Below are 14,263 nucleotides of genomic sequence, written 5' to 3' on the forward strand. Positions count from 1 at the left end.
GCATTAGACGAATGTAGAGTAGACTCAAGGTACTCCAACACAATTCGATATGTGTACAAAAATGCTACTTCATGTATAAAACTTCATAAGAGCACGGAGAAATTCAGAATCGGCCGAGGTGTAAGGCAGGGTGACACTATTTCACCGAAATTATTCACGGCGATTCTGCAGAGTGTTTTTAGGAAGTTAAACTGGAGTAAAATGGGAATAAAGATAAATGGAGAGTACCTGAGCAATCTCCGCTTCGCTGATGACATTGTACCGACAGCAGCGAATATAGGTCAGGCTCAGCTTATGCTACAACAGTTAAGTGAAGAGGCAATCAAAGTTGGCCTCAAGATGAACTTATCGAAAACAAAAGTCATGACCAACATCAGGGACGATAGAGAAATCAAAATTGGTGACACTGTCATTGAACGAGTCGACAGCTATGTATATCTAGGACATAAACTGAAGTTAGGTCTGGACAACCAGACTGCAGAAATAAGACGTAGGATTGGTCTTGCATGGGCAGCGTTCGGAAAACTCAGACTAATTTTCAAAAGCAAAATGAATAATAGTCTGAAACGCAAAGTTTTCGACACTTGTGTCCTTCCAGTGCTCACTTATGGAGCGGAAACGTTAACTTTAACGAAAGCATCCGAAGATAAATTGAGAGTGACACAAAGAGCCATGGAACGGAGTATGCTTGGAATAACACTCAGAGACAGAATGACGAATCAATGGATTCGACAACAAACCAGGGAGATGCGGGAAATCAGAAACAAAACTACATTTTTTATTTACATCTTTAAAAAAAAATTTCTATTTAAAATCGTTTGATAAGATTTTAGTGTAGACAATTGAGTCGTACAACTTTACTATTGCATAGAAAAATAGGTCAGCATCCTCTTAAATTTTTTGTGTAACAGTAACTTATTAACCGTACGAAGAAACACCTTTGGATTTTTGGCTAAAACATGAAGAATCGATTTTTTTAACTGCGAAAATTCTATGTCTCCAGTTTCGTGGCTGATCACAATGTGAATGTGAGATACTCTCAGAGTTCTACAACAACCAAATACAAAGTATACAGTAGAAGGTTCCAAAAATAACCAAATAAAATTGTACCAAGTCATACAAATCGAAACACTCCGATCCGAAACATGTTTCGAAGACTCTGCAGAATTCTGCGAATCTTGAAGACAGTGATACCGTACATCAAATGCAATGGAAGCGAAGGGAAAATGAATTTTGCCTAGTTTATGGTCCTCATAGACAGAGGACCTCGGCATTGCACGATATTTGTTTCTAAATTTGGTCACCCATGTCAAAAATGGTCTAAAATATCAGTCGATACTGTCCAGAATCTGGAAATAATCTGCAATTCTGGAAAAATTGGTCACTTACATCAAACGCAATGGAGGCGAAACGAAATTTAATTTTGTCTGGTTTATGGCATACATAGACAGAGGACCTGGGCATTGCACGATATTTATTCCAAAACAGGGTCACCCATATCAAAAATAGCGTGAAAAATGGGTAAATAAACCGTCGTTACCGTGCAATGTTGCACGGTATCGACTGATTTCAAACTAATATTTCGACTTATTTTTGATATGGGTGACCCTGTTTTGGAATAAATATCGTGCAATGCCCAGGTCCTCTGTCTATGTATGCCATAAACCAGACAAAATTAAATTTCGTTTCGCCTCCATTGCGTTTGATGTAAGTGACCAATTTTTCCAGAATTGCAGATTATTTCCAGATTCTGGACAGTATCGACTGATATTTTAGACCATTTTTGACATGGGTGACCAAATTTAGAAACAAATATCGTGCAGTGCCGAGGTCCTCTGTCTATCAGGACCATAAACCAGGCAAAATTCATTTTCCCTTCGCTTCCATTGCATTTGATGTACGGTATCACTGTCTCCGAGATTCACAGAATTCTGCAGAGTCTTCGAAACATGTTTCGGATCGGAGTGTTTCGATTTGTATGACTTGGTACAATTTTATTTGGTTATTTTTGGAACCTTCTACTGTATACTTTGTATTTGGTTGTTGTAGAACTCTGAGAGTATCTCACATTCACATTGTGATCAGCCACGAAACTGGAGACATAGAATTTTCGCAGTTAAAAAAATCGATTCTTCATGTTTTAGCCAAAAATCCAAAGGTGTTTCTTCGTACGGTTAATAAGTTACTGTTACACAAAAAATTTAAGAGGATGCTGACCTATTTTTCTATGCAACATTTAGTAAAGTTGTACGACTCAATTGTCTACACTAAAATCTTATCAAGCGATTTTAAATAGAATTTTTTTTTTAAAGATGTAAATAAAAAATGTAGTTTTGTTTCTGATTTCCCGCATCTCCCTGGGTCGTTGATGTCATGGAAAGAATAGCATCTCTGAAATGGAGCTGGGCGGGACATATTGCAAGAAGGACAGACGAACGTTGGACCAAAAAGATCATGAACTGGCGACCATATAAAAGACGAGCTATAGGTAGACCACCAGAGAGATGGACAAACGGAATTAAGAATATTGCAGGTACAAACTGGCAGCAAATGGCAATGGATCGTACGAAATGGAAAGAAGTTGGAGAGGCCTACATCCAGCAGTGGATAGAAACAGGCTGAAAAAGAAGAAGAAGAAGAAGAAACAATAACGATGATGAAAATATTGAAGATTGGATTTCTTGTGTTGGATGCAAAAATTGGTATCACAGAAAATGTTATTTGATCAGTGATGAAGAATACAACACGATAATTGGTGACTGTGAGGGTTGGCACTGCCCAAGTTCGAAGTGTCAGAAGGTATTTTCTTCTTTTAAAGGCAAAAAAGGTAGTGTTAGTAAGCGCCCAGTTCGTGAGAGACTAGTCAGGGAATGTAAAGTTAAGTCTGTAGGGTCTTCTTCGGGGTTATTACCTTTGAGTGGTGACCACGTATTTGGGAGGGTAACATGTAGTGCGTGTGGCTTCCTAGCCAAGAATGCCCATGGTTTGAGCATTCATATGCGTAAGCATAAGCGTTTAGGTACTATTGATGTCGCGTGTAACAATGCTGATATTGGTAGTGGCGAGGCATCGGTTGAGGAAGACATACCCGAAATCTTAAGTGCTTTTGGATTACTTCTTAACCAATGTCGGGTTTCTGTTCCTTTGACTCGTGTCATACAGAAATCTGTTAGGATTGCTGTTTGTCAAGAGCTTTCTGGTACAATTGAGGATTTAGTGCAGAAGAATGATGTGTGTTCTTGGATGAGGCTGTTAGCTTTTCCATACATTGTTCTGTGTAATAAGTCGAAGGGTAAGGGCGGTATAAATGTGATTAGGTCTAATCTAGATGTTTTTAGGAAGTGTAGCGATATTAATGGGGCTCTGTCTGACGTTTTGAATAGAGAAGGCATTCCGTTCAAGTTGGATAAGTCTGTTAGCAAGGATGATGTAGCTATTAAGGTTGCGACCAGGAAAGTTAGTGAGGGTGACATCAAAGGTGCTGTTAGGGTTTTGTGCTCAAAGGAGTCGGTGGCGCCTCAGACTACGGAAACTGCTTCCAAGTTAAAGGCAAAGCATCCTGATGATAATGGGGAGGTTTTTAATGAAGTAGAGCTGGTAGGTATTACCTTACCAGCCACTGGGATTGAGGACATAGTCAGGGCTATTAGGAGTTTCCCATTGAGCTCGTCAGGAGGAATAGGTGGTTTGCGACCTAGGCATTTAAAAGATCTAATATCTTTTACATGTGGTCCGCGAATCGTTTGTTGAGGGCAATAACTTCCTTGGTGGATATAGTTAAGTATGGAAAGGTTCAACATGATGTGTGTAGGATCTTTTTTGGAGCCTCTTTGATGCACTTGTGAAAGGTGAAGACGATGTAAGGCCGATAGCAGTAGGTATTGTTTGGAGACGTTTAACAGGTAAGGTTGCCTGTTATAATGTTAGAGATAACTTAGTTCAAAAGCTTAAACCTTTCAGTTAGGTTTTGGGGTTAAAGGAGGAGCGGAGGCTTTGGTTCATGCGGTACGTCAATTTTGTACAGCTGATCATGGTGAGCCGATTGCTTTAGTTAAGTTTGATTTTGGTAATGCCTTTAATAATATGTTTAGAAAGTTTATGTTAGGTGAGGTGAAGGATATTTGCCCAGAGTTGCTTCCTTTGCTTCAGCAGTCGTATAGGCTCATTTCGAATCTTTATTTTCTTGATGAACCATTGTTCTCGAAAAGAGGATTCCAGCAGGAATCTAGCTCTAGGTTAAATGGGTGGTATCTTGATGATGGTTGTGTTGGTGATGTACTATCAGTAGTACTAAGTGATATTAGGAAGGTTCTGGCTTTTTGTGAATTGTCTGGTTTGCCTTTGAACGCGAATAAGTGTGAGGTTTTCTTCATTAATGCTTCTGGGGACGATGAGACCCGCATGTATGCTGAAATTTCTGCATTATTGCCAGGTATTAAGAAAGTTGATGAGTCTACGCTTGAAATATTAGGCTCACCAATCTTTGAGTCAGGGTTAGAGAGGATGTTTTCGTCTAAAATTGAAGCGATCAAATTAATGTGCGATCGTTTGAAATTGATGGACGTCCATCCGGCTCTTTGTGTTTTTAGGAAGTCGCTAGGCAGTTGTAGGTTCAATTATTTGTTGCGCTCTTCTAAGGCGTTTCTGTTAGTCGATCGCTTGAAGGAAGTTGACGAGATCTTCCGTTCAACGCTTGAAGCCATCACGAATGTTAAGATGGGCGATTTTCAATGGAGTCAGGCATCTCTCCCTTTGTCCTTTGGAGGTTTAGGGATCCGGAAGGTTGAGGACCTGGCTTCCCAGCCTATTTGTCGTCGGTGTATTCTTCATCAGAATTGTCAAACCAATTATTGGAGAAATTTGATTTTAAAATAATTGATGACGCTATTCTAGGGTTAATTGAGGTAATTCCTCGAGATTTTGTTCCACAGAGTGATGAAAATAAAAAGGTACAAAAGAATTGGGATATTCCGAGGATCATGGATAAGTTTGGTTGTTTGTTGGAATCTAGTGAGCCCGTTACTCGTGCAAGACTACTTGCGTCATCTACTAAAGAATCTTCAAAGTGGCTGCAGGTGGTCCCATCGAGTCAATTGGGCTTACTATTAGATAACAATACAGCTAGAATTTCCGTTGGTCTTCGTTTAGGCTCTCAATTGTGCGAAGAACATAAATGCCTCTGCAGTAAGATGGTTAAGAAGGATGGATTACATGGCTTATCTTGTAAAAAAAGCGGAGGATGGATACCAGGACATGATGAAATAAATAAAATCTTTTCTCATGCATTTTCTTCAGCAGGTTTTCCAAATATAATACAGCCTCCTGGGATCTCTAGAGATGACGGTAAAAGACCGGATGGTGTGACTCTAATTCCATGGAGTCATGGTAGACCGATACTTTAGGATGTTACCGTTAGAGATACTCTCGCCCCTTCTTATGTAAATGAATCTTCAAAGAAGGCTGGTGCAATAGCAGATAATGCGGAAAGACATAAGCATAATCATTACCAACTTTTAAAAGAAAATTACTTTTTCACTCCTATTGCATTTGAATCACTAGGTATTTATAAAGAAATTAGGATCATTGATGCGACGGGCTTCCAGTGAATCGCGTTCTATGGATTACCTATTACAGAAGGTTTCTATTGCCATTCAACGAAGGAACGCTAGCTGCATTTTGGGAACATTAGGAACGAATAGAATTGATGATTTTTATTTATTGTAAACTTGTTTTTTGAAAAGATCGTTTTTTTGCTGGTTGCGCCTAGCAGCCTTTTTTTTCGCTATATTGAATAAATCGAATTACCATTGAAAAAAAAAAAAAAAAAAAAAAAAATTCGTTACATCATCTGCACTAGCCCAAGTCCATTTCCGTTGATGCTTTCCTGCAAAAAATGAATTCATTACGTACAAATTGTGTTGCTGTAGGAAGTTGAGTAAAGTATTTCCACGCTCATTTCTTTGGTCGTTGCTAAAACTACCAATAGAAACTTTGGAGTCTTCTTCTCGTTTTCCCAGCTTCGCATTGAAATCACCAATTAGATATTGGTAATGTGATGGGTTTTCGTCCAGAGCTTTCTCGACATCTTCATAGAATCTTTCTACTTCTTCGTCATCATGGGTGGACGTGGGTGCGTGAACCTGAATTAATTTGACACTGTATATGTTATTTATCTTCAGGCTTACGTATATCACCCGATCGGATATGCTTTTCGTGTGAGTTATGCGATCCGACCACCGCTTGTTTATGAACAATCCGACACCGTCCATCAGCATCTGACTGTCACTTCCTCGGTAGAAGAATGTATGCCCTGATTGTAATTTCAGGCATTCCTCTCCAGGTCTCACTTCGCTCACTCCCACAACATCCCATTTTATCTTTTCTAGCTCTTCTTCCATTTCTTGCATTTTTTGTCTTGACGACAATGTTCTGGCATTATATGTGGCAATGTATAATCAGTCAAAAACACTCAAAAGAGTAAAAGTGACGCAAGTCCCTGTGCATACTTCCAAAACAACTGATATCGCTGGAGGTGACTCATTCTGCGCTTGTACGCAAAAACTGTAACAGCAAAAATTTGACCAAAGAAATTCTAGAAACAAAATTTTACCAAAAATATTTTGCGTCACAAAGTGGCAGATGGTTCGGATGTATTAGGACATATTCTTGCCTATTTTAAAAAATTTCTTAAAAGTACTTTCCTCAACATCTGCCACTTGTGACGCACAATTTTTTTGGTAAAATTTTGTTTCTAGAATTTCTTTGGTCAAATTTTTGCTGTTACAGTTTTTGCGTACAAGCGCAAAATGCGTCACCTCCAGCGATATCAACTGTTTTGGAATTATGCACAGGGACTTGCGTCACTTTTACTCTTTTGAGTGTTTTTGACTGATATCAGTTCTTTTGGAAGAATCCGTCGGGAAAATGAAATTTTTTTTATAATTTATTTTGGTTCTACAACCAAAATAAAAAATATTCGCATCATTAGAAACAATTTAAAACGAACGAATTTTTTTATAAATTCATTTCTAAATTATTTCTCACTCTCGAACCAAACGAAACGACATTTTTGTTAATGCTGTCTAGGAAACTGTCAGCAGACTGTCAGCAGGCAGTAAGTTGCTAACACCAATACACGTATACAAATACAAATTGAAATGTCATGAATATAAAGCGATACCATAGCCGTACTAAAAAAAAGTCGATAAATTTTGTTGACACAGTGTTTCGGCGTTTTTTAAAACAGAAAATGTTGTGAGTTTTGATTTCACTTTTAGCCACCTAAAAATGCGTTTTTTTTTCATATATCATTGAACAACTTTTGTCTTAAAATAAGTCAACGAATCGAATGAATCAAAAAAATTAATAAAAATTTTTGATTTTCCTGACGGATTGTAGTTAAAAAAATTTAAAAAAATGAAAAAAATTGAAAAAAATTGAAAAAATTGAAAAATTTTAAAAATTTGAAAAATTTAAAAAATTTGAAAAATTTGAAAAATTTAAAAAATTTGAAAAATTTAAAAAATTTGATGTTGAATATATTTGTCTCACTCTATCCTCTTCGTCATTACATGTTAACGAATAATTATCTCTACGGACACATCTTGCCTTTTAGTCTTGTTAGAATCGTTGATCAGTAACGTTCGATGTACAATCGCTTTACACAATAATTAAATTGATTTTGTTAAACTTAACCTGAGCATTTATTATTCACGAAAAACAACACGTTATCAGCACGAAGCTCTGATTACATGACTAAGATTGAAGTGAACAGTTTTTGCCATCGATAACTACAAATTGCGAACGAAATTTTGATCGGAAGAATTGAATTGGAAAGAACAAAGAAGTGTGAAGTGTTCATTTGCCGGTTCGCTATTGTTTCGTCGAGTTTTTGGTTAATTTCGGAAAAATCAACTGAACGTGAATATTGCAGTGGTTTCTTTTGAATTAACGACTTCTTGGATACCCATCAGAATTGCGAGTGGTGAAACTTTCCGCCCGGATTAACAAATCGTCCTTTGTGTAAATCAACGGCATTTTTTTGGCGCAAAATGGACAAGGACCAGTTGACAACAATGGAGAAGTTGAAAGGCGTGGAGAACTGGCTTATGTGGAAGTTCCAAACAAAGGTGTTTTTGAATGCAGATGAACTGTTCGACATCACCCTTGAAGATAAAAAGCCAAAACAATCGCAATATGAAGGAGAAATAGGTCAAACCAGATATGAAAAGGATTTCGCTGATTGGAAAAGAAACGACAACAAAGCTCAGAAAATAATTGTTCGAACTATGGCGCCACAGCCAATGATGCACATAATTAACTGTGAATCAGCGCATGATATGTGGACGAAGTTGCAGGCGGTGTATGAGCAGAAATCGTCAGCATCCATCCACCTTCTACAGGAAAAATTTTATAGTTTTGTGAAGGACCCCAAGGATGGTGTGGCCGTGCATATTTCGAAGCTAGAAAATCTGGTTCAACAACTCAAGGATTTGGGAGAGGCAGTATCAACATCTATGCTCATCACCAGAATATTGACCACACTTCCACCAAGCTTCAGCCATTTTACGAGTGCATGGGAGTCTACCCCCACTGACAGTCAAACCTTGGAGAATCTGACGTCACGTTTGTTGATTGAAGAAGCTAGAATGGAAGCGCATAATGCATCGGAGGAAAGTGATGCCTTGGTTGCGAGACGGTTTCAGCAAAGCAGTCACAAGACTAATGGAAAATTAGGAAATTGCTATTCGTGTGGTCAGAAAGGACACTTCAAGTACCAGTGTCCCTATAGAAAAAGCGTGGAATCTTCGAATAGTGGAAACTACTCAGAGCGATCAAATGAGAGAGAAGCACACTTCAATCAACGTCAGATGCGGCGTGAGGAGCCATCAAGTGGAGAAAGTGGCCATGGTTCACGACCGAATAGCATCCGAAGAGGTGAAGCGTATGTGGCTCAACGACAAGGAGCACAGCGCGGGAAGACTTCCAACGTTCGGAGAGGGGAGGCCTTCATCAGTATCGCTATGTTTACAAAAACCAAAGAATTCAAATCGCTTTTTTGGTGGATGGACTCAGGAGCCAGCGATCATATGAGCTACAAGAGAGAATGGTTCGTCGATTACGAGCGGTTCAGCGAACCTTTTCCGGTGCGAATTGGAAATGGAAAAACGATACTGGCATACGGAAAAGGGTGCATCAACATTTTGTCGCTAGTTAATGGAAAGTGGTGCGAAAAACACCTGGAAGATGTACTGTACGTACCGGACATCCATGTCAACTTATTTTCGGTGATTACTGCTCTGGACAGAGGCTTGACGATGGAGGCAAACAGCCGGACATGCAAGTTTATGAGAATGAATGAGATAGTTGGAATGGCTTCACGCGAAAGAGGACTTTTCCGAATGACGTTCAAGGTGGTCACAAATGGCACAGTGGCAAATTTTGCAACAAACAAACTGATGTCACTGAAGATATGGCACGAAAGGCTGGGTCATCAGAATGTATTCCACGTCAGACAGTATCTGAAGGACGCAGGAATCAACTTCAGCGACCAAGGTGAGTTTTTCTGTGAAGGATGTGTAAAAGGTAAGCACCATCGAACACCTTTTCCTAACAGTAAAAACAGGTCAGAGAGGGCTGGTCAGTTGGTGCACTCGGATGTGTGTGGAGCTATGCAAGAAATATCGTTTGGAGGGTCAAAATACTTCGTTTTGTTCAAGGACGATTTTTCAAGTTATCGAACGGTATATTTCATCAAGAAGAAGTCAGAAGTCGCCAGACTTGTTAAAAACTACGTCCGAAACGTTAAGTCAAGTACAAGTTACACGGTTGCGGCCATTCGTACCGACAATGGTCTTGAATTCGTAAACAACGAAGTGAAGACATTCACCGACAGTCATGGGATTCAGCATCAAAAGACCGTGCCATTCACTCCCGAACAGAACGGACGAGCCGAGAGAGACATGCGAACTGTGGTTGAAGCAGCAAGATCAATGATTCACTCCAAGAACCTATCGTTGAAGTACTGGGCTGAGGCCGTTAACACAGCTGTGTACGTATTGAACAGAACTGGTTCAAGTCCAGTAAAAGGAAAAACGCCATACGAACTCTGGTTCAAGAGGAAGCCAAAAATCAGTCATTTAAGATCCTTCGGATCTCAAGTATTCATCCATGTGCCAAAAGAAAAGCGTCGAAAATGGGATCCGAAAGCAGAACGGGGCATTTTTGTTGGTTACTGCGATGACACCAAAGGTTATCGCGTGTGGTTTCCGGAACAACAGAGAATTGGAATTTCAAGAGACGTTGTATTTCGAGAAGAAGGAACGGTGTCGATCGAAGAAAAATCGGATGGGAATTTCTCGATATTGCCACCTAGTGATGCATCTCCATCTATTGACCAACAGTCAAGTCAAACCCGAAATAATCCTGCTGTGCAAATTTTGGACCAATCAGATGAGTCGGTCATTGAAATTGACGAGACTGCAGATGGTGACCACACGTTCCAGAGTATCGAAACTGAGGATGATGCGAACGATCCAACATGGACTCCAGACCCCGATGACCCGGATTGGACAAGTGACGCTTCCGATGCGAATTTTTGCCACGCAGGCGAACCAAGTGAAAGTTTCTGGGCCAACATGATGGAAGGATGTGCTTTCGTACTAGAATCGAGCGAACCAAAATCGTATCAAGAGGCGATGAATTGTTTGGAAAACGAAAAATGGATCGAAGCAATGAACAGCGAAATCTCATCACTCAAGAAAAATCACACTTGGGACTTGGTCGACTTACCAGAAGGCAGAAAGGTAATTGACAACAAATGGACTTATAAACTAAAACACAATTCAGCAGGTGAAGTTGTGAGGTTCAAAGCGAGGTTGGTCATTCGGGGCTTTACCCAGCAGTATGGAGTAGACTACTTGGAAACGTTTAGCCCGGTGGTCAAGTTGACATCCGTGAGACTGATTCTCGCAATTGCTGCATCAGAAGACCTGAAACTAACGCAATTCGACGTGGAGACAGCCTTTTTGTATGGTTCACTCGATGAAGAAATTTATATGTGCCAACCGAAAGGCTATGAAGATCGTACGAGTCGCGTCTGCAAGTTGAGGAAAAGTCTGTATGGGTTGAAGCAGGCGTCTCGTGTGTGGAACCAGAAATTCACCAGTTTTCTTCAAAAGTTTCAATTCCAAATCTGTGAGTCGGACAATTGCGTATTCGTTGGGAAGATTGCTGGTCGAAGAATATTCTTAGCAATATGGGTCGACGACGGATTGGTGGCAGCTTCAACTGAACAAGACATCGCTGAGTTGATTTCGTTTCTCCAGAGAGAATTTGCAATCAAGGTGGCCGATGGAAGCTTTTTTGTTGGATTGCAAATTAATCGTTTACATGATGGATCAATACACGTGAGTCAATCAACATACGCGACAAAGGTGTTGACAAAATTCAACATGATGGATGCCTGCCCAGTGGACACTCCCGCCGATGCAAACACGAAATACCTTTCGAGCCTTGTGAATGGAAAACCGACAACGTTTCCGTATCGAGAAGCCGTTGGAAGTCTAATGTATCTCGCGGTTGCGACCAGACCGGACATTTCATTTGCTGTTGGATTGGCAAGTAGATATCTCAACGAACCGACCGAAAATCACGTAAATGCGGTGAAACGGATCTTCAGATACATTAAGGGAACATTAAGCTTTGGCATCCGTTTCGAATCAAATGCTGCACTCAGCCTCAAATGCTTTAGTGATGCAGACTATGCAGGAGACGTTGACACGAGAAGATCCACAAGTGGCTTCGTATTCATGCTTGGAACTGGTTCGATTTCATGGGGCTCAAACCGTCAAAAATGCGTTGCGCTATCAAGCACGGAATCAGAGTACATCGCTGGTTCAGAGGCGGTCAAAGAATTGGTATGGATACAACGACTGCTCAGCGACATGAATGTGAACATGGGAAAACCCATCCTGCATATGGACAATCAAGGAGCAATAAAGCTAACGAAAAATCCAGAGTTTCACAAGCGAACAAAGCACATCGAGGTCAGGTATCATTTTATTAGAGAGAAATTCGACGATGGGTTTTTTCGTTTGAGTTATGTAAGCACTAATGAACAACTTGCTGATGTTTTCACTAAGCCGTTGGCAAGGCAAAAGTTTGAATTTTTTCGAAAGTCTATGGGGATGTGTCCGATTTGAATGTTTTTGGTTCATTTTTTTTGCTTTTAATGTCTAGTAGTTCTTACGAGGGTGAGCAAATAGAGGGTGTGTTGAATATATTTGTCTCACTCTATCCTCTTCGTCATTACATGTTAACGAATAATTATCTCTACGGACACATCTTGCCTTTTAGTCTTGTTAGAATCGTTGATCAGTAACGTTCGATGTACAATCGCTTTACACAATAATTAAATTGATTTTGTTAAACTTAACCTGAGCATTTATTATTCACGAAAAACAACATTTGAAAAATTTAAAAAATTTGAAAAATTAAAAAAATTTGAAAAATTTAAAAAATTTGAAAAATTTTAAAAAATTTAAAAATTTGAAAAATTTAAAAAATTCAAAAAATTTAAAAAATTTAAAAAATTTGAAAAATTTGAAAAATTTGAAAAATTTGAAAAATTTGAAAAATTTAAAAAAAATTGCAAAATTTAAAAATTTTGAAAAATTTGCAAAATTTGCAAAATTGGAAAAAATTTAGAAAATTTGAAAAAATTTAGAATTTAGAATCTACTCCCAAAATTTCAACAAAATCTAAAGAAGACTTTAGAAGATAGGAAACACGGACGGACGGACGGACTAACAAAGTAACGTAAGATTTTTTCATCTCGTTTAAAGTACTGAAATTGACCAAAATGTATGGAAATGGGGCTTCTTGGAAGATTTTTTGCGTGGCCAAATTTTAAGCTGCAAGAACGTGTGATAGCTCGTTGAACTCGTACGGACGCCTAGTTTTTTTTAATGGTAATTTAGAGTCATTTGTATTTGAATTGTAGAACTTCAATATTTGCTGTATATATGGTTCTGCAGTCTACGACAAAATTTGTTTTTGAAATTTTTTCTAGTAATAGGACTTGCTATGTTAACGCGCGCCCATGATTCGTTGTGGCTTCGTTTGTAGGTTTTTAGCATTAAAACACCACGCTTGCTACTGCGGGTTGGTGAGTATGAAAGCTTTACTTTGCTCGCCCCCGGTAATCCCCGAGCTCTGACTCGCACACTTCTGCACGTTCCGAGACCACAGTGCCCGACGGGGTAGTGTTACTTTTTTTGAACATTCTTTTCCATAAAGCTTTGCCCATTCTTTTGAACCTATCTGAGCAAAAGGTTATTGGCGTTTTTTTTAAAGGACGTCCTTTAAAAGCTTAACCTAGTAGCTAATAAGAATTCTGGGATCGTTCTATCCTTGGGCTTCCTGATCGTGTTGCTTCACCTCAACGTTGGTCCCTTAACCCCAATTCTTTCGGCTTCCAGCTCACGATTCATTCAGCCTTACGATTGATCTATCTAATCCTATCTTATCTACTGCTACGTCCTCGTTAAACTTCATTCCCTCCACTCTTTTTCAAACTGGCTTGGGACAGTCTTTGGCGGAGCCTCTGGGTGGGCATAAAAATGAAAATCTGATATGCCCCAGGAAAAACCAGAATTTTGTTTTATTATCTTCGAAGTGGTTTCTGAGTGTGGTTTTCGAGGGTCGGGAACGCGTTTTCGACTGTAGCTTAGCTGTATTGAAACCTACAGAGGCGTGCGACCCATCAAAGGAAAGGTATTCGCCACACGAATCTAACAACAAAATAATATTGGGAAAAATCGGTGCAGATCCGGTTGAGCTAGAGTGGTCAGAGTGACCAAATTATGAGCTACTCGAACGTAGGATGAAAGGACTACTATTTTTTGGCTTATGAGAGATAGAGAGTTACTTTTTTCGGCAAAGTCTCAGAGTTTTACGAGTAGAACACAGGGGCATATGTGAAAAATGTCAAAAATTGGATATGGGTGTGTCAATTACGTTTTTAGAGGTATTTCTTGAATGGTTGCAGATAGCGTGTTGCTTTCTTCGGCAAAGTCTCAGAGTTTTACGAGTAGAACAGACTGGCATATGTGAAAAATTTCGAAAGTTAGAAATGGATGGGTCAATTAGGGTTTTATAGTTATTTCTTGAATGGTGGCAGATATATATTTACTTTCTTCGGCAAAGTCTGAGAGTTTTACGAGTAGCACAGATGGGATTTTCGTCAAATTTACGAATTTCG

This window comes from Bradysia coprophila, unplaced genomic scaffold, assembly GCF_014529535.1.
Source record: "Bradysia coprophila strain Holo2 unplaced genomic scaffold, BU_Bcop_v1 contig_197, whole genome shotgun sequence".
Lineage (NCBI taxonomy): Eukaryota > Metazoa > Arthropoda > Insecta > Diptera > Sciaridae > Bradysia > Bradysia coprophila.